This window comes from Felis catus, chromosome A1, assembly GCF_018350175.1.
Source record: "Felis catus isolate Fca126 chromosome A1, F.catus_Fca126_mat1.0, whole genome shotgun sequence".
Lineage (NCBI taxonomy): Eukaryota > Metazoa > Chordata > Mammalia > Carnivora > Felidae > Felis > Felis catus.
This window is the reverse complement of record NC_058368.1, coordinates 31,676,622-31,701,487: the sequence shown is the minus strand read 5'-3', so window position 1 is coordinate 31,701,487 and position 24,866 is coordinate 31,676,622. Positions and strand designations below refer to the sequence as shown.

The following is a 24,866-nucleotide window of genomic DNA, read 5'->3' as shown; positions in this document are numbered from 1 at the left end:
TGAAAAAGAGTTTGGTGTTTTTTTAAAAATATTAAACATAAATTTACTGTATCATCAAGTGATTCCACTCCTAGGTTTCCACACAAGAGAAATAAAAAAATATATATGTCTGCATAAAGACTTGAAAGCAAATGTAGATAGGAGAATTACTCATAATAGCCAATAAATGTAACCAAATGCCCATAAACTGGTGAATTGTTCAGGAAAGTGAGCTCATCTAAACAATGGAATACTATTTTGCAATAAAAAGGAATGGCATCCTGACATGCTACAAAATGTATAAACCTGAAGAACATTATGCTAATTGTAAGAATACACACAGAAAATATCACATATTTCATCATTCCATTTATAAGAAATGTTTAGAAAATTCAAATCTATAGCAACAGAAAATAGATTAGTGGTTGACTAAGGCTGGGATAGGAAAGGAGATTAGCTATTAATCATCAGGAGGGATCTTATTGGAGTGATAAAAAATTTTCTAAAACTGGATTATGGTAGGGGTGCCTGGGTGGCTCTGTGGGTTAAGCTTCCGACTTCGGCTCAGATCGTGATCTCGAGGTCCATGAATTCTAGTCCCATGTTGGGCTCTGTGCTGACAACTCAGAGGAAGCTGGAACTGCTTCCTATTCTGTGTCTTCCTATCTCTCTGCACCTTCCCTGCTCATGCTCGGTCTCTCTCTCTCTCTCTCTCAAAAAATAAACATTAAAAAATTTTTAAAAAATATGAAAAGATAAAACTGTATTATGGTAATGGTTGCATAACAGAATATTTACTAAGTGATTACTAAAATCCTTGAATTGTACACTTAAAATGAATAAATTTTATAGTATGAAAATTATATATCAATTATTTGTTTTAAAAAAGATAGCTAAGTGGTTTTTAAAAAGGAAGGATAGCAGTCGATTTTATTTGGTGACTTGAGATTCAAGGCTGATTTTTTGTTTTTTTTCTGGGCTGGAAAGGGGAGGCAAGGAGAAAGGGATTCTTTACCCTACTTCTAGCCCCATGCTGTGGGAGGAAAAAAATCAGTTCCCACTTGAGAGAATCAGCATCCTCAAGGCAGGGGTAAAAGAATAAGAGAGTATAGAGCACAGAGAAGGGGTTCAGAGTATAATGAATTTTGCTATTGACTAGGAGTGTTTCTAAGGGCACAGGAGAAGTGCTTTCAGAGCTCAGACAGAATGAAAAATGGGTTAGCAAGGAGGTATGGACAGAGCTCTGAGGAGGTGAGAACTGGAAGACCCTGTGAGCCCTGGTTTACCTTGGTAATTGATATCAACCAAGACAAAAGGCAGCACGAAGCATGAAGGCTCTGAGATTTTACCTTGCTTGCAACCTTATAAGTTAGACTGCCACTGTTTTGTAGATGCTGGCCAAAGACAGATTGCTGTCAGAAACAAAGGACTTCATTACTCACAGTCCAGCGAGCAGCATGAACTTTGTGTCCTGGAAGTCCCTGGGAGTGATAAAGAGCGATCTGGGGGCAGCCGTGCATGCAGTATATTCCTATCACAGATAAGTAACACCAGGCTTAAGGAGACCGAATGTTTTATATTTGGCTACAAGGTAACCTGTCTAGTCTTTCCTCAGGAAAAGACATTACATTGAACTCTACCCTGGACAAAAAATGGATCTGCTTTCTGCTCCTAGAAGTAATTATTTCCATCGTTCAAGACTGTTTGCCATGTAAGCATCTTGTAAGTATAGTTTATAACAAATGCTATCCGTGACTCTACTCACAAGATGTTTAGCAATGCAAAAGGGTTATGGACAATCTTCCAACAAAGGACATCTGTCTATCATGATAGACAAATGACTGTTGGCCAGGTATAGGGATTGGTAAGGAGTTTTGGCTAAGATCACACAATGGTTTGGGGCCCCCTTTTTACTCTGAGATGTATGGAAGTTAGAGCAGAGATCTTTTTGGAAATAACTGGAGCTCTGAGGCTCTCTGCACTGCCTACAAGTTACGAGTTTAACCACTTCTTATATTAATGTAAAAACTCTAAAGTATGATTAGGTTATTTCTCAGAAATGTTCCCTTTCTCTCCCTCAGTTCCATGGGAAATGAAACTTCCTCACTTCTGTGATGATGCATTAGGCTTATGATTTTCTGTAACACAAATGGGATGTTAGTAGACCTGTCACAAGGAGATATTTGAAATGTGCCTGCACAATTGTTCTTTTACAGCTTCTACCATCTTGGTGGGAAGAACATGAGAAAGCCCACTAAGGACAGACAGCTCCCAGAGGCAGAAGTAAGTTTAGATGAGATCAGCAGAACCCCCAGGTTAGTTAGGTTAGATCAGCCAGCTGCATGTAAATCTGCAGATGTGAGAATAAATGTTTGTTATTTTTTAATGTTTATTTTTGAGAGAGAGAGAGAGAGCATGTGCACATGTACACAAGAGCAAGGGAGAGGCAGAGAGAGAGACAGAGGATCTGAAGCAGGCTCCCCACTGACAGCAGAGCGCCTGATGCAGGGCTTGAACTTGAGAACTGTGACATCATGACCCGAGCCAAAGTTGAACTCTTAACCAGCAGAGATAATCAGATGCTCCAATGATTGTTTTGGGGTTTTTTTTAGCTATTGAATTTAGGGATTTTTGTTTGTCTGTTTGTTTGCTTGTTTGGCAAGTACTAACTGATACACTGCTTGAATACAGAAAAAAATTTGAAGTAGAGGTAGACATTTTCAGAATATGGAATACCAAAGAAAGTTTATCGTGGCATGACAGAAGTGTATGTGTGTTTTCATATGTGATAAGGAGTCTGAGAGTAGGCATTCTGGGAAGGATCTAGTGACCTATGTATATACATACATTCAGTGACCCAGGTTCTTTTTATTTTTTTTTTTAAAGAAACTTACTTTTTTTCTTCACTTTTATATTTATTTAGTTATTTATTTTTGAGGGGGGAGGGGGGAGACAGAGAGAGAGAGAGAGAGAGAGAGAGAGAGAGAGAGAGAAAGAAAGAAACAGAACAAATGGGGGAGGAGCAGAGAGAGAGAGAGGGGGGAAGAGAGAATCCCAAGCAGGCTCCACGCTATCCAACTCAGGGCTCAAGCCACAAACCATGAGGTCATGACTGGAGCCAAAATCAAGAGTCAGACGCTTAACTGGCTGAGTCACCCAGGTGCCAGGACCCAGGTTCTTTCCATTTTTCCATCCTTAGCATTCTCCAAATTGTTGCAAATTGGCAAAGGGCTACATCGCAGCTTGTTATATTACATTGTTACCTAGCTTTTTTAATGATAATATCTAACATTATTTAAGAATCATGTTAATAATTATATGATAATAATAATAAAAAGTAAAGCTGTGATTATTAGGCTTAATGACCTGGTAAATTGATTCATGGTCATAATTGCAATTTCATGTACAGCTTGCACTTGAATCACAAAACCCTTGATTTAGCAACGATCTGCATGACGAAAGGGGTATTTTAGGAATCAAGAGTCTGGATTCTTCGTTTCTATTTTTATTTTTTGAGTCAAATAATTATTAAATTTGAAACAAGAATTTGATGAAGAAGTCTTGTTTTTGTAAACCACAGAATTAATGATTTATTAATATTCATATCTACTACCACATCATGTAGATAGTGATCAACTAGAACTTCTACAAATAAAAAGTATATAAACAAATATATCTAGTGTCCTGTGTATGAATTGGAAATGATTTCCAAAGCAGTGGGTTTTCTTTAGTGATTTGTATAGTTTATAATAGTAATATTTTTATCATCTTTTACCTAGTGGAAATCTGAAATGAAAAGCAGCAATATTTCTTCTGTATTTTATATGAGCAACTGTGCTCTGAGTTTCAAATCATCAAATCAAATATTCACTCGTGGAAATGAAATAAAGAAAGAAAATCAAATGTCATGTTAGACATGTAATTAGGATCTCATTTAAACTTCATAAAAGCCCTGTAAGTTTAGCATTATTCCATTTTTAATCTGAGAACTGGGTGGATCATAATTGTTATAACTTAGCTATGGTTATAGCTCTAATAAAAAAATACACATTTTTCAATATTGATCTCTGAATTAAAACCCATTTTAAGTTTCTCTATTTTTTAAAAAAAATTTTAATGTTTATTTATTTTTGAGAGAGAGAGAGACAGAGCGTGAATGAGGGAAGAGCAGAGAGAGAGGGAGACACAGAATTCAAAGCAGGCTCTGAGCTGTCAGCAGAGAGCCCTACACGGGGCTTGAACTCACGAACTATGAGATCATGGCATGAGCTGAAGTCAGACACCCAACCACCTGAGCCACCCAGGCACCTCTAAAGTTTCTGTTTTCTACATCAAATATACAGACTAGTTATGCTACAGTTTTTGCAAAATCATCACTTGCCTTACCCAAAAAATATTAAATTGAGAAAAGAGGAATTAGAAAGGTATTAAAAATAAACATAAGCATATTTATTAGCATTATTATTGATGTCGCTCTAGTAATAAAAGCTAAAATAATCATTGCATATGTACAATTATGGAATTTATTCCTTTAAAAAAAGTTTACTTATTTATTTTGAAAGAAAGATCGAGGGAGCAAGCAAGCGCAGTGGCAGAGAGAGGAGAGAGGGAGAGAGAGAGAATCCCAAGCAGGCTCCACATTGTCAGCGTGTAGCCTGATGCAGGGCTTGAACGCATGAACTGTGAGACCCTGATCTGAGCCAAAATCAAGTGTCAGACACTCAAATGACTGAGCCACCCAGGCACCTGTGCCATTTATTCTTTTTTTGTTTATCATGCATCTAAATATATATTATTTTATATTTTAAAATGTTAAAAATAGGTAATTTATTCTCTTGCATTTAAAATTTTTGTGATTGAAATCAGATTATCTGAAAAAAACCAACAATAATGGTGCTTGGGATAATATTTCTAGTTAGAAGATGGAAATAAGGTAAAAACAAGAGTGTGTGTGTGTGTGTGTGTGTGCGCGCGCACGCGCGTGTGTGTATGTGTGTGTTTATGAGAGACAGGGAGAGAGAGACACAGAGAGGGATGACATTCAGATAAGTTTGGCAAAGATCTAAATTACTAGGCCAGGATATCACATTTTGATATTATGCCATACTTTTGCAATTTGATATTTCAATTAATTTATTTCTCATAGAAACTAAATAGAGTAAATGATCTAGATTAAATTATCAAAGTAATAATTTATTATAAAAGTTAAAATAGATTTTTGTGATTAATTTATTTCACGTAGAATAATATCCCCAAGTTTCATCCATGTTGTAGTATGTGACAGGATTTCTTTTTTAATATGGCTGAATAATATTCTATGTATATATATATACATTGTGTGTATATATAATATTCTCTATATATACATATTGTGTGTGTGTGTGTGTGTGTGTGTGTGTGTGTGTTGTGTATGTGTGTATCACAATTCCTTTATCCATTAATGGACATTTAGGTTGCTTCCACATTTTGGCTATTATGAATAATGCTACAATGAATATGGGTGTTCAAGGAGAATATATTTTAACAATGCAGGATCATTCTGATATATCAAATGAGTAACAGAAAAATTTGTAAATTGCTAGGAATCTGGTAAACTTCTCTTAGCCATCATTTCTGAAATAAACAAAGTTGGTGAATATTGATTTTTCTAAAGCTTTGTGTAAACAGGGAATGCTAGAGTTTTTAGGAGTCTCTCTGCCAGTATAAAATGCCAATTTGGTATCAAAACATGACTCAATATTATTTTAATATGAAATTCTATTACATATTTCAATATGAAAAAGAATATTAACTATCACTATACAATGTACTTTGTAGGTAATGTTAGTGGAGGGAAATAGAGAATATAAGACATCTATATAAAATAAATCATTTACTAATCTTAATTTTTGGATTGAATATTTTAAATTTATTCATACATATTCAAGAACTGTATTTCCATAACGTCATCATGGGCTAGAAGCATAGATTAGGCATGGAGAAGTTTAACATCACTTTAGATATATCTCTAATGTAATTATGAAAACATTAGTTCCCTAAATAATCATCTTGGAACATACTTGTTTTCAGTACGTTATATGTACAATGCACCTCACCTTTTTGGTACTTGAACTACCCTATTTTGTCAGCACTGTACCTAGCTGACACTTAAGAAGCTGTTTTTGAGCCTCTTGAAGGTTAGGGTGAAATGGCTCATGATAACCTTAAGCCAATTCTCAGTGAACCCTATAAATTCTTGGGTTATAGCAGAACATAATTTCTGTTCAAAGGGACATTAAAAGGACTAAGAGCTTGAAGTGAACATGACCTTCCCAAAAGGGTAAGTAAATACAACAACTGCAAATGTGCAGCATTTTGAAGAACAGACCTGTGCCTGTTAGATTTCAGTGTTTGTAAGGCTGTGAAAGTTTGCATCATGAATGAATAAGGAAGGATACTGCAAAAAGAAATAGTAGACACTGAGCATTGCAAAGAGAAACAGACATGTACAACTGAGTAGTGAAAAAAATATATGCTCATAAGAGCAGGAAGACTTAAATCACTTCTATGATAAACTCTTTCGCCCTCCCAAATCAGGTTCACAGGAGAAACTCAGTTGTTGATGTTTTATTGTTTCACTGCTACTCTTTTTCCAAAATCAATGTCTTTTTTTTAAGTTGTATTTATTCATTTTGAGAGAGAAAGAGAAAGAGAGAATCCCAAACAGACTCTGCACTACAGTGCTAACACAGAGCCCCGTGCGGGGCTTGAACTCACAAACTGTGAGATCATGACCTGATCAGAAATCAACAGTCGGATGGACCCTTAAGCGACTGAGACACCCAGGAGCCCCAAACTCAGTGTCTTTTAAAGCATCTGAACTGATAAGGAATAGGTAAGCCCTTTTTATGTGTATGTGTCCAACTTAATGGACAATACATTATCTGAAATGCAAGAAAATCTCGCAAGTTTAAAAACGGATGTTCTGTGACTGACTAGTTGCTTTGCGAGTGAAGAAACAGCAAAGACCTTATACCGACCTCTTAGTAACATTTCTTTTGTGATCTTACTTCAGTAAAGCAGCACTGAGATCGAGTCATTATGATAATACAGGAAAAGCCGCCTTTTAAAATATTCTCTCCATCAGCTTATTTCTTGAAGTATTTACCTTCAGCCTCTAAAAATACTTGCCTGAGCTATTTGAATTTCCCTAGTCTACAAACATCACCTTCAGTTTCATTTGATAATAGGCATAAAATCCACATAATATTTAAATTGCTGTAGAATAATAGTAAAACAAGGAAAAAAGTACTAAGATAATGAGATACATACAACTTCTATTACATATGACCTACCACTAAGCATGTGTAAATCCATACAGTTTGTAAAGCAGGGAATCAGTGCAAAATTCTACACTTTTCCTAGAGCATCAATAATGAATTTCACTAAAGATGATGGAAGACCAAAGGCACCCTTTAAGATTTATATTTCCTCCTTTATTATATTTAAGGGTCTCTCTCTACTGTATACCTGGGTGCCCTTCTCCCACATCATTGGTTTTTATTCCTACGGGTCTTAGACTCCATCGTTGATGAAACAAAGTTCCTTGCAGTCCTGTTTTCTTGCTCCAGGAATAATTTCTAAGAATCAGCCTTTTGAAATTCCTAATTAAAATAGTAAGATGTGGTTTCACTGTAGTTATGAAGAAAATTTGTAGTATCTTGTGCTGAATATTATCTATCTCTTTGGGTTTGATATTTTTCAATGTTAGCTTAATGAGGGAAGGGTAGAGTCAGAAAAGAATTAATAATTTATAATAATCCATAACATAAATTGTTCTTCTTAGTTCTACTTTTGTCACTTTTAATACCTAAGGGAATGTGTATTATTTCCAATCCAGTTATACTTGGAGAGTGAAGCTGTTCCAGGGTTGAAAAAAAAAGGATCATTAATATCCTGGGGATCCATGCTTACTTCATTTTTATTTAAACTAACATTGAAGTCTAACATTTATTATGGAGCCACTGAGAATCTGGAAAACTCCATCTGAAATATCAGCCATAGAAATTTTTATAACGAACTGTAAAGGGTACCTCAATGTCTGTTTCAAAACTGATTTGATGAATACAGAAAAGGTCAAGCTAAAAATAACTAGACTGAATCAGTTATAAGTGTAGTAACATATGCATCATTTAATAACGAACTCTAAATTTGCACCACAGTTTAAGGAGTATCATGAATGCTAATTCTGACAGCAAAGGGTTATGAACTACCTGTCGACTTGTGCCCGACACAAGGTCAGGCAGTTTTGAGCTAATGAAACCCCAATGTACCAGAAGGTGAATGACTGGCATGAGTGGGCTAGTGGGAAGAAACTGCTGTAGCACAGTGGCACATCCAGAATGACACGGTGTCCTGAAACAGAAGCGACTGTGATCCCATCTGTTTATAAAGTCTAACTGCTTAACTTAAAACCTCCCTATGTAGGCAACATATTTCCTAGGAGATTTTTTTTTATATCCACAAACATTCAGATGTTATACATACTAAGCATCGTCAGGTTCTCCTTATGTATGTGGTTAGCTACTTCTAAAAGGTTTTATTAAATATTTTTGACACGTTGAACAACAATGAAGACTCTCATGTGGGGACTCTAGCCTGGATAATCAGTTTCACCCAAGAGCTGATTCAAAATTTCTGAGTGTGATGATGTCCATGAAGATTTGTTTTAAAAACTTTGTGCCCACGATAGTTATCAAATGGAAATATAATTTATGCTTGTTAAAATTCAGGAAATCAAAGGAAGCCCTAAGCACTAAAATTCTGATAAGGCTAATGCCGTTAATGTGAACATACTTTAAATTATCTGTAAATGTACATTCTATCAAGTCTGCACTTTTATCATATTCCCCAACCATTTGAAACCCATGAAAACAAATCAGTTTTCCATTTGTCTCTCTTTTGAAGATGTCTCTACAGCCCTAAAGTGTTTCTCCTCCTTATATAGTTGGTTTTTAATTGTATCGCAGGAATAAAAGATAAACAACAACATTAAAAAAAGAGAGAAGTGATTTCTAGAAAAAGTCTCATTCCAGGAAGCAATATTATGAAAAAAAGAAAAAAGATGAAGTAAAACACGTGCACACCCACGTGCATGTGCACACATATGCACACACTAACATGAGTGAATATTTGGGGTGTGCAAGTGTGTGCTTGTGTGTGTGTGTGTGCACGTGCATGTGTGTGCACGTGTTTTACTTCATCCTTTTTCTTTCTTTCATAGTATTGCTTCCTGGAATGAGACTTGTTTCTAAAAGTCACTTCTTTTTTCTGTTTTTAAATTCTTTTTCTAGCATGTACTTCACATTATTAGTTTCTTACTCCTTTAGGAAATCTTGATAATATTGGTATGGCATAACACCATCAGAGTTTGGTAAAGTTTTTATCTTCTTAGCCAAGGAATGACCAAAGAAGGACTAGGTTTAGTTAGGATGTGGAAAATTGGAAGAAAACTACAAAATTATCAATTCTTATATAAATCTCTGTGTTCTTTCTTCTAGTGCCCCCACTATAATCATAACAATAAATTACAACAATCCTTATATTGATAACTGAGCGTATTTCCAGTTTACCAAAAGAAAGCATCAAAAGTAATTTTCATTAGTGTGTGAGACAAAGTTTACAGCTTATAACTAAGGAAGAGTGTTTGGCACTAGTAATAAAATGCGGAATAAAAACCAAGTATCGATTCTCACAGAAATTATGGTTCTGTTAGATTTAAAGGAAATAATCATGTGAATAAAAACTTAGACATATTTAAATATGCAATTTAAAAAGGTGTTAATCAACTGATTGTGTGACTTATTATAAAATTATGAAGTGACCTACTTCCTACAAAAGGTAGGGCAAAGGGGAGCAGAAAGCATGATTCTAACAGAGTGTGACTGAGAAAAATGACCTAGTTTGGAGGATCAGGAAATGCATCCAAAATAAACAGGAATTTAGCTGCTGTCTAAAGCAAAAGAAGGAGGTCACAAATCAAGGGGGTGTCCTAAAATCAACCTTCTTGAGGAAGGAGTGAGTGCATGCAAGAGCTCCACGTTGATGAGGGCAAGGGCATGTTCCAGAAACTGAAGGATGGCCAGTATGGGAGAGAAAAAGAAAGCGACTGGAAGATACTGGAAAAGCTGGAAAGGTTCATGCTAAGAAGGGGTCCTGCCAATCAGTGTAAGGATGTTGTGCTTTACCTGAAGTCCAATGGAAAATGTTAGCAAGTTAGAGCTATGTAAGTCAAAGTTAGACCCAAACGTGTCTGGATATAAAAGAGACTTCTTAAACACATAAGCTGGAGTGGGTGGTGGGATAAGGCTGTTTGGGATGGTTGAGACGAGGCAAGAGAGAAAAGTAACAGTCAGAATACACAGATGAGGTTGGTATAACTTTTTAAATGAGAAATAATAGCTATTAATGAAAACAACAGGGCTGTTTGGGGGAAATTGTGAAACCAGAAGTCATATTAGAGTGTGTTGTCTGGTGAATGGAAGGAAAAGGAAAGAACACAATTGCAGAAGATACAAAAGAATCAGGGCATTCAGGAAGAATGAATATACCAGAAGGAAAACCAAATTCAGTGCTCCAAATTCTGACCCTTTTCTTGGAACTTTAAATTATAAAGAGTGTTTCCTATTAAACACATGCCACATGAATATTTTTACATTTATGCATTTGAACCATTATTTTCTTACAGTTTCCTTCAGATACATCCCAAGAAATGAAATTGTAGCATTGATCAATTTAAAAAATTTTAATACCAATTTTCAAATGTCCTTCAGAAATGATATCCAAATCTAGATAATCAATAGTAATGTATTCAGATCACCAACTTCACACACTTTTACTTATTAATATGAATTTTGCTAATCTGAAAAGATATAAAGCTGTTGCAGTGTTCTTTATTTATTTATTTTTTTGTGTTTTATTTATTGTTGAGAGAGAGAGATAGAGTGCTAGTGAGGGAGGGGCAGAGAGAGAGGGAGACACAGAATCCGAAGCAGGAGTTCCAGGCTCTGAGCCCTCAGCATAGGGGCCAACACAGGGCTTGAACCCATGAACTGTGGGATCATGACCCGAGCCAAAGTTGGACATTTAACCGACTGAGCCACCCAGGCGCCCAATTGCAGTGTTCTCTTAAATTGCATTTATTTGATTAGTACTATGACTAAAGAGTATTTCCTGTATTTATATGCCATATTTGCTCATTCCTTTTAATGACAGTTACTACGGATTCCTTCATTCTTTTTTTAATGTTTATTTATTTATTTTGAGAGACATGAGTGGGGGAGGGGCAGTGAGAGAGGGAGAAAGAGGATTCCAAGGAGACTTCATGCTCAACACGAAGCCCACAGGGCCCAGTCTCACAACTAACCGTGAGATCATGCACTGAGCTGAAATCAAGACACTGATGCTTAACTGACTCAGCCACTCAGCCACCCCTGATTCATTCACTCTTACTATGACTTGGTGATCTTGACAGCATCCACCTCATGATGGCCAGATCCACTGCACAGGCACTTTCTGTTCCTTCTCCCAGGCACCTGTTCCATTCTGATAGCTGTTGTGTTCTTGTTTTTGTTTTTGTTTTTGTTTTTGTTTTTGTTTTTTAATGGTGTATGAGTCTCTGTTGCAGATAACTAGAAAAAAACTTCCTGCATTATCAGGCAGTGGCTTTAAACAGCAAACAGTGGATCAGATGAAGATTGGCAAATTATCTTTTGGATAAAGAATGGAAAGTTTTCCATTTGAGCAATTAGCCACTTGATACACATATACCACCAAGTAGAGTCATCAGTAAATGTGCTTGGTCTTATTTTCCTGAATATTGTAATCTTTTATTTTCTCTTTTTCTTGTTTTGGATCATTCTTGATCTTCTACTAAGTATGAATCACTGCTGGATGATATCTTTATAATACTAAAAAGCTAGTGTATAACCTCTTATAGTTTTGTAGTAATATACTTTGAAGTTGCACATGCATTCTGTGTATGAATAAGGCCCTCACCAAGATGTCCCTGTGCTCATTATATTTCCAGTAAATTAACTATACAGATTTCTAAATGGATTGAAATTCTCATTAAAAAATTTAAGTTCAAAGTAAATTTCAGATATGTGTATCAAAGACAAAGTTGCTTTCTGCATCCCCATGTTTAGTCAGGATATTGAATTTTAATTAAACTCAACGAAATGCCACTAGTCCTTGTGCTTATGCTTTGATTTTTGGTATTGTTAAACTGCCACACTGACATCTAAGAAAAAATATGCAATGATTTTGAAAATCTTGTCGAACAACCCTGAAATTATTTCTTTCACTTCTTTCAAATATTGAGAATGTTTTCTTCCGGTTGTACATGACACCACACTTATGAGCACACTTCCATCCTAATGATGAGAATGTTTCATTTTCAGGCCAAAAGACAATGGATATAATTATACATTCTTCCATGAATTAAATAATAATGGAATTAAATTGTGTTTGTAGGTTTGACATCTTGCTATTGTGACTTATGAAAGTAAAGACCAACCTCACATATTTATTACATATGTATAATGCAGATCAATTTGGCAGTGTTTTTACTCATTTATTTCTTAGCACTTACACACCTCAAATAAAATCTTTCCTCAAACTCAAGCTTATGAATTCTATAAAAAAGAGTCACTTTGGTTGGACTAGAAAAGGAAGTATGGAAACTGTCTTACTAGGGCCCTTTTGCCCTAGTAAGGGAAAAAATCTATTTTTTCCACAATTGCCACTCCTGAAGATATATCCCCAAAGCCCCTAAAACAAAACCAAAATAAAATAAAATAAAATAAAACAATATGAAACGACTATATTGAAGCATAGATAATGAGATAGCATTTGGACAGAGATCAGATGCAAAGAAAATAAACTATAGCCTATAAGAAATGAAATATTTTCAACTTTCAATCATATATTCCATATAAATATGCAAGAAATCCTAAATGGCAAAAATTGAGAACAGATCTATGTTATGTAAATGATACTGCACTCTTAGTATGTAAAAATATTATAAAATAATTATGGTGTTAGTAATTTCCCTTATAACCTTATGTATCAGTTCAAGGTCTTAAACCTCTTAAAAGAGGCAGACATCAGGATAGAACTCAATGTTCAAGACACCTACTGATAGAAGGCCTAGGAACAATAGAGGGGCAAGAAGGAAGAAGTAGGTGAGGGAACATTTAGACCATGAGGCAAGCCTGACTCTTATAAAAGGAGAAGGGGGAGGAAGGAGGTTTGGGGGTCCATAACTTTGAGGAAGTCTTAGCAAGGGCCCAAAGCAAGGAATATCTGTAATGTCGAGTACTACATTGGACATTCATTGTCTGGGCCCAGAATAGTTTTGCCTTGGCATGAGTGCTGTGACAGATCCAAGGGTATGCAGCAGCTGCCTGGCATCCACCCACTTGCAGCAAATTGTCTTTTTTTTTTTTTTTTAAGTATATTTATTTTGACAGAAACAGAGAGACTGAGTGCAAGTGGAAGGAGGGGCAGAGAGAGGGAGACAATCCCAAGGAGGTTCCATGCGGTCTGCACAGAGCCTGATATGGGGCTCTGACCCATGAAACTGAGATCATGACCTGAGCCGGAATCAAGAGTTAGACACTTGGGGCGCCTGGGTGGCTCAACAGGTTAAGCGTCCGACTTCGGCTCAGATCATGATCTCACAGTCTGTGAGTTCGGTCCCTGCTTAGGGCTCTTGGCTGACAGCTCAGAGCCTGAAGCCTACTTCAGATTCTGTGCCTCCCTCTCTCTCTGCCCTTGCCCCACTCCATCTCCTCTCTTCCTCAATCTCTCTCTCTCTCTCTCTCTCTCTCTCTCTCTCCCTCCAAGATAAATAAAAACATTAAAAAATAAAAAAATAAATAAAAAGAGTTTGACACTTATCTTCTGAGCCACCCAGGTGCCCTGCAACAAACTGTCTTGAAAGGAGATTGGAGCAGTGTACCTCCACAGCTTCCTCCCTTGATAATTACATAATAAAAACACGATCATCTTGAAGCAGCAGTTGTGAGGCTCAAAGAGCTTGCTTATCTTTATGTGGATTGTATCTCTTGATATTTACTATTAAAATTTAAAAAGGAATTTTTAAAAATATTTGTTTAAAAACAATAATATAGTCATTACATTACCATAAATAATACATTTTTATGTAAAACATTTCCAAACCTAATTAATTGATCAGAAAAGTGGCATTGTTTCACTTTAACAAAAAAAAAGACATTTCTAATGTCTCCTTTGATGTAACACAGATGTATCCTCATATCAGGTTCTGCATACAATCTGTTGTGAAATGCCATTTCAGGTTTTGTAATTGGCAAAAATCAAGGCTCAGACAGATATGTAAATTAGAAAAAGGAGGACTCCAAGGACCACATGAAAGAGTCACTAGGAACCTCCATGCACACTTTGAGAAGCATTGATTAAAGCATTAAATACATCTTATACATTAAGTAAAACAATACATTTAATTTATAAAAGTTATCTTGCAAGGGCGCCTGAGTGGCTCAGTCGGTTAAGCATCCAACTTCAGCTCAGGTCACGATCTCGCGGTCCATGTATTTGAGCCCCGCGTCAGACTCCATGCTGACAGCTTGGAGCCTGGAGCCTGCTTCAGAATCTGTGTCCGCCCCTCCCCTGCTCGTGCTCTGTCTCGCTCTGTCTCTCAAAAATAAATAAATGTTAAAAAAATTTTTTTTAAGTTATCTTGCAGACATAGAATATGTTCACGCAAAGTGTAAGACCCAAATAAAAAGTCACTGACAGTATGAATCTTCTTCAATTCTTCTAGCTAAAAATATTCTCCAATATACAACACCTCCAACACAACATGCAAAATTATTTTGGTTTTAATTGTCTCTATCTTTAAAAAATCTGACCTTCCTTTTTCATTTTCCAAAGAACCTAGTGCAATGCCTTGTGCATAATAGGATTTTGATAGTTTTAAATAAACTTTCAACATTGATATTTCTTACATTATATTTGGCATCAAGGTATCATTATCAACCTATGTGGTTACATGTTGTGAACTATATGCTATCTTTTAAGTTTATTTATTTTTGAGAGAGACAGAGAGAGTGTAAGCAGAGGAGGGGCAGAGAGAGAAAGGGAGACACAGAATCTGAAGCAGGCTCCAGGATCTGAGCTGTCAGCTCAGAGCCTGACTCGGGGCTCAAACCCATGAACTGTGAGATAAGGACCTGAGCCAAACTCCAACGCTCAGCTGATCGAGCCACTCAGGCACCCTTACATGCTATCTTTAAAATAGTTATTTCCCTTGAATTAAAAGATAAATAGGCATGAAGCATTTTAACAACAGCTGTGGAAGCTTTGATTGATGATACATTCTTCCTTATTTGCTTTTCTTATTAAGGCTACAATGGTAAGCAGTGACTTCTGATTTTATTGCTTAACTGTTGTAATCATCAGCCATTACCTATAACCTGATTTTTCTTTATGTTAATTATATGACACTATTTTATATACATGAAATTACATGAATTGCTTTTTTTCATGTTTCCATTTTACTGAATAGTTTAACACAGAATAGTGCCCTGAATTAGTACCCTCTGAAGATAATTCTGTCTTGGAGAAACCACCCTTCCCTTCATGAACTCCACCATAGTTTGTTAAGATAATGAGTATCTACGGAAAGGATGGTGATAACCCTATGCCAGTGCTATCCAACATAACTATAATGTGAGTCACATATAATTTTAACTATCCTAGAAGCCACATTAAACAGAGAAACCAGAAAAAAATAATTTTAATAACACTATATTTAATCCAATATAGCTAAGATATTGTCAACATGTAATCAGTAAAAAATGTAACCAATATAAAAATTATTAATGAGGGGTGCCTGAGTGGCTCAGTCAGTTGAGTCAACTTTGGCTCAGGTGATGATCTCACAGTTCATGAGTTCCAGACCCGTGTGTCAGGCTCTCTGTTGTCAGCACAGAGCCTGCTTCAGACCCTCTGTCTCCCTTTCTTGCTGCCCCTGCCCTGCTCTCTTTCTTTCTCTCAAAAATAAACAACCTTTAAAAAAATTATTAATGAGGGGTGCCTGGGTGACTCAGTCAGTTAAGCATCTGACTTCGTCTCAGGTCATGATCTCACAGCTGTGGGTTCAAGCCCCGCATCAGGCTCTGGGCTGACAGCTGGGAGCCTGGAGTCTGCTTTGGATCCTGTGTCTCCCTCTTTCTCTCTCTCTGTCCCTCCCCCGTTCATGCTCTGGTTCTCTCTCTCTCTCTCTCAAGAATAAATAAACATTAAAAATTTTTTAAAAATTATTAATGAGCCAATAAATAATTAGTACTGTACTAACTGTACATTTTACACTTATAACACAACTTAATTAGTACATGAAATTTTCATTGGAAATACTTTATATGTATTTAGATATCATAAAATCGACAGTGACAAAGTAGATTCAAATGTTAAAGTTGTTCCTCAAATATTTAAAAGTTTCCAACAGTGCTCGCTTCAGCAGCACATATACTAAAAGTTTCCAACAATCAAACTGAGTGGAGGATCAGTTTTAAAATTTAAATAAAAATCTTTGCAAAACATCTGTCTAATAAGGGGGTTAATATTCAAAGTATATAAAGTACTCTTAAAACTGAATAGCAAACAAACAAAAAACCAAATAGAAATAGACAGACAAACAGAAAAAGACAAGTACTGTATGTGGAATCTAAAAAAGCTGAACTCACAGAAACAGAATGGTGGTTGCTAGGAGCAGGGGTTTGGGGGATTGGGCAGATGTTGGTTAAAGGGTACAAACTTCCTGTTATAAGATGAATAAGTTCTGGGATGTAATGTATAGCATGGTGACTCTAGTTAATAATACTGTATTATATATTTGAAAGTTACTAAGAGAGTAGATCTTAAATGTTCTCACTACAAAAAAATAAATACAATGCTAATTATGTGAGGTGATAAAGGCATAAACTAACCATATTGTGATCATAATTTTGTGATATGTGTATGTATTAAATCCTCACACTGTATACCTTAAAGTTACACAGTGTTATTTGTCAACTATATCTCAATAAAGCTAGGGAAAATTGCATTCAAGTTACTTAAAATAAAAAATCAGGTTATCAGTCACATTAGCTACATCTAAATTAGGCACATGTGGCTAATGACTACTGAACTGGACAGTACTTCTCAATACATAAATCATTTTAGTGTTTACAGATTTATCAGTGTGTGTTATGGCATTTGAATAAACACTGTCTTCAGTATGAAGCCAGTAATTCTTCTGAATTTTGTAGCATATTTAAATACTTTAAAAAAACGCACTGTAAAAAAACCCACATTATTATTTTACGTAAACATTTGATATTAAATCTTTGAGTAAAAACATATTTCCCATTTTAACTGTAAAATATCTTCGCCTTAAGCAAGTACTATTTTCCTGAGCCAATGAGAAAGGAAAAGAATGGCAGCTTTTCCGAAGACATAATTATATCAACCAAACCAGTTGGTGGGATGACAGATGATAGTTGTATCTGGATACCATATTTCCACATGTTCATCCAGTGTGAATTTCATATATTATAGAAGGGTTTGATGATGTTGTAAAAATACTGGTATAGTAAGGGGCCAAAACTATAAATCTTAACATAAGTTATATTATAACCATAATTATAAGTATTATTACTTTAATATTTAATAGATTAGTGTGTTCTCCTTCAGCTTGGATGTTTCTATAAAGAAAATCCACTTGGAAACCTTAAAATTTCCAATGTCACTGATAACACTTCCTTCTGAAAATATGATTTCTTAATGTCACTTTTAATACTTCCACTGTATATACTTTAGTATATAGACAGACACATGATAGATATTTGGAAAATAGGTAGTGCACTGCTACTATATTGATATATATAGCATTGTACTGTAGAATTACATGGTCCAATATAGTAGCCACTAGCTACATGTAGTTTTAAACACTTGAAATGAGGCTTGTCTGAATTGAGATGTACTGTAAGGATAAAATGCACGCTGGATTTCAACTAGTTAGTATGAAAAAAGGAATTTATGATATACATAAATATTTTTATTGTTCACTTTTGGAATGATAATGTATTATTCCACTTGATTATTTTTACTTTTTAAAATGTGGCTCCTAGAAAATTTAAAATTATTTATGGCTCCCATTACATTTCTTTTGGACACTGCTGCTCTGGATTATTAAAAATACACTTTAAAATTCTTTGGGCACCTCCTATTATTTCCACAATATTAGAACACACTTATTACATATATGGGGAGACATATATGTAATGTAACATATTTAAATACTTTCAAGAACATAGAGTTTAAATAAACACATTGATATTATTTGTAAACATTTGATATAATGTCTGAGTAAGAATATTTTGCTTGGGGGTCCCTAGGGGGCTCAGTCGGTTAAGCATCCAACCTTTGGCTCAGGTCATGATCTCAAGGGTCGTGAGTTCGAGCCCCGCATGGGGCTCCACACTGTCAGTGCGGGCCTGCATGGGATTCTCTCTCTTCTCTCTGACATTCCCTCGCAAAATAAATAAATAAACTTTTAAAAAAATGTATATATTTTCTGTTTGATCTGGGAAGAATTTTCTGTATACACAAGATTTAAATACTTTCTGAAGGGTAATGTGAACTTCTATTTTTGTATCAATCACAGACATGCCTCCAAGTTAAGATTCTTGCCTTTATTCCAAATATAACATATGTAACATGAAGCAAACCCAATAAATGAGAAGCAAGTACTTACCCTTTAGGATAATTAGTGTAATTTCCCTTATTCTGCTTCTGAAAACCAAGGGACATTTTGTGTTTTCAGTAGATAATACAGAAAACGATGTCATGTATATCATCCATATCTGCGGAATTAGCTTCAAATATCAGCAGTGTTAAAGTAATAAAATACATGTTCTTAGAATCTGAGACAGAAAGTAATTTAAAAGTTTCTAATGTGTCCCCAGTCTTCTTAAATCTTCTAGAGATTTTTTTTCCACTTTTCATTATAATAAGCCATGTTGCAGGAGCACAGATTTTAGCTGTGATTGCATTTTTGAAAAGTAAAACCAAAAGAATGTCTACATTAATTCAAGATACTATTATGACTGTGACTAGTATCTTATTAGGATGTTAAAACTAAGGGATGTTAGCATTCACAGAGGAATGTAATACCAACTTAAATGATGAGAAAGTGGAGACGCCATTTCTTTACACAAATATTAAGAACTAACCATGTGTTAGGTATGCACTATGATGACAAAATATTATCCTTGGCTACAAGGAGATTACAGTTTATTGGAGAAACAAAATGTAAGTTGAAAAACACAGTGCATGGTAATAAGTGCTGTCATAGGAAAGATCAGGTTGCTACAGAAGCACACAATGAACACGTGCAAAGCAAGCTGGCTCAAGATGGGAGGAAGGAAAAGGACTCATGAGGCATTCTACCAGAGAGGCTACTGGGAAGGGTAGGTGTTAGCAGACATGTATATTTGAAACAAACCGTCAGAGAAGAGGATTGTGAAGCCATTAGCATTTGAGCCCTACAGCCCCTGGATGAGCCAAGAGATCTTGGAAATGTGATTAAAGTTTGGTGTGTTCTGGTAACCCCGAGGGCTCTTTTGAGTGGTCACCTCAGGGCCTGTCGCATATGCCTTAGGTGGGTATTTAGGATGTGGGTGGAGTAATTTACACCATGCCTCATTCAACTTTTGCTTATTTTTCCTTCTTCATTCTTGTCACTTGGCAAAAAAAGGATGTGCCCTATTCTAGTGCCTGAGAATCAAAATCTGAATGTGCTTCCTCCCTGATTTCTCCCAGGGCCAATCTAAAGTAATTGGTGTTAACTTTGAACTCATGTTGCTCTCATCTCACATATAGATTATGTATACTAATTGTAACTGAGAGAAGAGTTACTATATTCAAACACTACATTAGCTGTTTCACTCCTGTTTTATTCAATTCTATCATCCCGTAAGTAGCAACAGAGTCCCCATTTACAGAGGGGGAAACTGAGGAATATAGCGACTCTCTCATGCTCATACAGCTCGTGAATGGTGAAGTCAGGACTCTGAAATATAAATCTTGAGGAACATGATGTCTCTTTTGGCCAGTATATTTGTGATGTTGTTATAATATATATTACAGAGAATTTATAGGTATGTGTGCATGTATGTCTATCATTCTACATCCCTATTAGATAAATAGATCTCCATAAGTTTGCAAAGTTTGCTTGAGAAAAGAAAATATATCTATTTCTTTGATTTTCTCCCAACTGTCTTCGGATTCCCAAGGCATTTACTGACTGAATTTCAAGAAAAGCCCACTAAAATTGAATCCAGAAAACAAAAATAAGATAGAAATCCTTTTGTACCTTAAAGATAATATTAACTATAAATAACATGAAGTATTCTAATGAAAAAGACTAAATAAATCTACTTTCATTTTGAGAAACCAGACAGAAGATGGTATGTCATTGCACTCTGTGGAGGAGAACTAAAATAAATAAACAAACGAAGATTACAAAAGCAACAGACTTTTACCTGGAGAGAGGAAATTCTGCACTAAATATTAAAACTCACATGTAGAAACTCATGACCTAAATCTTGTCATCAATCTCCTGCCCATGCACACCATTTACTTTAAATCTGCTGATGACCAAAATCTGTATTTTAAGAATAATCACCTATTCTAGTATCTATTCTAGCAATAGATTCTCTGTGGTTTTAAATGAGATCGTTCATGCAATGCGAAAGAAAGCTGTGAATAAATGAGGAGACCTTACATGCTGCTTGTAGTTTGCTGAAGAACGGACAAATCTGCAAGTGCCTTTAAGTGAATCAAATAGATTGTTCTTGTTGCTCCATAGGTTAAGGGAAGAAATCAAGGTTGTTGACATCCCTGTCATTGAGATATACAATAGATACAAATGACTTTGAGTTGCCTACGGCATTTAACTCAAATCGTTAGTACTTTACTAGTTAATAATAAGAATTTAGTAAGGCAGAGATTCTGAAGACAAATAAAATAATGTTGATGATTGTTCCTACTGACAGCTCAAGAAAAATGTGCTGTGAGTGATTTTAGCATAGCTGTTATTCATTCATAATGACTGGTATATTTCCATTTTAAATCTCCAGACATTATGCTAGGAGCTCTGTTCAAGTACAACAGGAACTTTGCCTAGCAATTTCTGATGGCCATTGCAGAAAATGACTTAGTAATGCCTCCTGACCTGTAGAGCCACTTTAGTTTGTTTTCCAACCTCCACCTCCTCCTCTCATAAGGTCAAGATGTATGTGATTTGTGATACTTGGATCTTCCCACCAGAGATGCTTAAATTTGAAGCCTTGAACTATCTTATTATATGGGATAGCCGTACCCAGCCTATCAAAACCTGTTCCTGGAATGCACATCCCATTCCGGCTGTGTATACAAGATTTGGCTGTTTGTACTGAATTAACTACTTGCTTTTTGTTTTTTTTTTGTTTTTCAATGTAGACACAAAAGCAGACACTAAATCCTTATCTAAACTCACTGTACCAGAAATATAGTTTTAGAGAAAAAATAGGCATTAGTTATAATGTAGTGTGACACATTTGACACACAGATGAGGGCAGCAATGCCTGAAGATGTTAAGTAATTTTAAAGTTCTATCTCAACATAATGACAGAGAAAGTACGAGAAAAGTATCTTCTGCTTTCCAGCATGAAATTTTTTTCACCGTTGAAGTACTGTTATATAGACCACAGCTATCGTCAAGGCATCTCCATGTGGTCACAAGTCACTGAAGGCTCTGCCTTATTTACACAAACGCGATCTGGTCATCCAAGTGTCTTTCCCCTTTGCATTGACTTATAACATCTGCATCTTGGGCCACATGATACTTGCTGCAGTGTTGAATGTTGCTTCTTTAGCCATATTTGTAGCAATAATCATGTTCCAGATGTAAACGAAAAACTAGCTAGACACTTCACTGCATTCAAGGGCATAGGATTCTGGAAAAAGCTTCTATAAAACTGGATACCAAAGCCAGCACCTCCAGGTGTAGCCTCTTTGTCATCCAAGGGCTTGGAAGTCCCCAAACCAGCACCCACGCCTGGAAATGGCTTTGAACCTGGGAGGATGGATTAATGGAATATCAGGGATCCAGTGAGGTATCAGAAAAGTTCTGTGACTTACAACTATTCCATTTCCTTCTGGGGGCTTCATGTTTTTCTCTTAGCAAATGAGAATAATTACCCATTTCCATCCAGCCCTGTATTCTGAGAATACTTTTGCTGAGCTCATATCTCTGTTTCCTGTTTGTTTATCTAAGGCTTTACTCCTGTCCCAGAACATCTCTGCCTGGAAATGTAATGCAGAGTAATCTCTATATGAATGTATGTGAATGATTGCATTAGTGAAGGCGACTGGGGTCAATCTATGTAATGGTAACAGAACAGTAGTTGTAATAGTAATAGCCAAAAATCAACACAATAATCACCAATTGTTTGACAGGGTCTGTATGCTAAACTATCACATTCCTCATAAAGACCTAAGAACTGACAAAAGGCAAAGTGATATGTTACTCCAAGGTATCAGGATTAGGTTAAGCTATGTACAAAGGTAAATCCAAGTTAGCCATGGCCTAAACACATAACATTTTCTTATTTCGTATACTATGGTCAGAGATCAGCAATCAGGGGCTTAGATGAGTTTAACAAAGTTGTAAGCAACTCGACTCACTACAACTTTTGGTTTCACTATTCTGCTATGGTGAAATTCTGTAAAGTACAAAACAGCTACTAGAGCTTCAGCTACTATATCCACATTCCAGCCAGGAGGAAGAATGAAGGACAGCAAATTTTACTCGGTATTTTTACTTTTTTAGAAACTAGTCTTGTGACCAAAATCTCTCTAAGAGTTGTTGAGAATCTAAGTTGACATATACTTGACTAACATTTGGGGACTTTAGTGAGGTATAGATAGCAGAGTCTGCCTTGCCATCTGAAATTTTACTGATGACAGACATTGACAGGAAGCATCACAAGGCCAGAATATGGAGATTTTCAGCAATGTGAGATGAAAACACTTCTTTGAAGAGAAAACAGTCTATGATAAAACCAGAGATCTGCCAGCCTGAAAGCTGCCCACTCTATTACTTCATTGAAGATGTCTGCCACCGAATCATGTAGGCAAGAACTGGCTGAATCCCAGTGAGGGATTATGGCACTGTGAAATCAGTAAATTATTACATTGTATAAGCTTTAGTTGCATGCATTCTTTTCTAATCTTGGATGTATACCCATGATTGTGACTCAAAGCTTATACAGGGTATCACCTCTAAGCATGAAATGTCCTTCCTCACATACTCTTGTTGTCTCCTACCCAGAAGTCCTCAAACTGAAATACTCTATTACTACAAACATCAATCAACCCCATCCAGAACCAAATATTCAGTAATGGACACATAGGTAAGGAAGCATGCAGGAATAAACAACAGCTTAATTTTGATCTAACAAGTAAATCAAGACCCATTGTCACTTTTCTTGGAGGGTACGTTCCCAGAATATTGTTGCTGTATGGACTTTTGCACTACTTACTCCCAAAACATCAACCTCAGGCAGTGTTTCCAGACACTTATTTCCAGACTAGCTGCATCAGAATTGCCTATGGTGCTTTGGGAAACAGATTCTTAGACACCAAAAGAAACATATTAAGTATGAATGGGCAGTAAGGAGATACAGGACCAGAAGATTCTATTTTATACTTGAAAATATTGGGGAAAACATGTAAATCAAAGAACCAAAGAATGGTTAAAAATAAATACCTACAGATAGCTTTTAGTTCAGAAGATAGCTAAACATGAGTAATAGTCTGAGTAATGTGAAATGGTTAGCTTGGTGTTGTGGTACTGAGCAGAGAGATTGGAGTAATAGGCCAGGGTACATTTCTTACTTCTTTGTGAGAGCTTCATCGAATATTCCCTCCCCCTTTATTTTGTCATGGTACTAGAATATCATGCTTTTAAAAACTGCTTTTATTTATCTGACAACCAACATATTTCTCCAATTCCTCTTTGATCATTAATCAAATATTTTATGGTGTATGGTATGATACAGCACGATAGTACATTTATATTTCAGCTTGAGATAGCTTTAATAAATCATAAGGATGGATATATTATGTTGGCAGTTGTATAAATTATGCAAATTTTCTCTATACCAGAAATCAAAAAAATATATGGAAATAGAACAAAATTTTTAAAAAGAAAATCTAAGTGAGCAATTATTTTTCCTAGACAATCAGCACATATATTTGACTACTATTTACCAACAAATGAAAATTTTACAACAAATTGTAACTTAAAGGAGTCATGAAAAATGTACACATCTTGCTTCAGTTTCCTCTTTTTATGCCAGCTATTTGTGTTCCTGATTACAGAGAAAGATACAATGCTTTGGATGTATGATTCAGACAACAAATTTTACTAGGTTCTGTTAATGAGCTAAACATTGTGCTATATTCTGAATACACAAGGAAATAGGACATGGCTTAACTGAATGAACAGGGAAAAAAACTCTAAATAAATAATGATGAAACTTTTCTTGGGGCTACAATAAAGTAATGGGTAAAGCGCAGTGTGCGCGGGAGAAAAAAAAGGAATAACTGTGCCTGAGAGCATTTAGAAAAACTAATCAGAGGATTGGAGTGTGGTTTGAAAAAAATTCAGCTGGTGTTAATCAGAAGGAGAGGGAGCAAGGACATGTAAGAGGGGATGGCAGGGGCATTGGGTATACGCAGGAACAAGGTGTACTTGCTGGGCTAAACATTTGTTT

At 35.8% G+C, this 24,866-nt stretch overlaps 1 long non-coding RNA gene across 13 annotated transcripts in view; it reads right to left on the bottom strand.

Annotated features, from left to right (window-relative positions):
• Window positions 1-24,866, bottom strand: part of LOC109492563 — a 139,510-nt gene that overhangs the window by 4,774 nt on the left and 109,870 nt on the right. For 5 of the 13 annotated variants that reach the window (XR_006595285.1, XR_006595269.1, XR_006595262.1 and 2 more), the window contains one exon: window positions 16,971-22,162. This is a non-coding gene — a long non-coding RNA (uncharacterized LOC109492563). Of the gene's footprint in view, window positions 1-16,970; window positions 22,163-24,866 lie in introns of those variants that run through there. The other 8 variants (XR_006595263.1, XR_006595273.1, XR_006595283.1 and 5 more) reach the window with 5 other exon arrangements.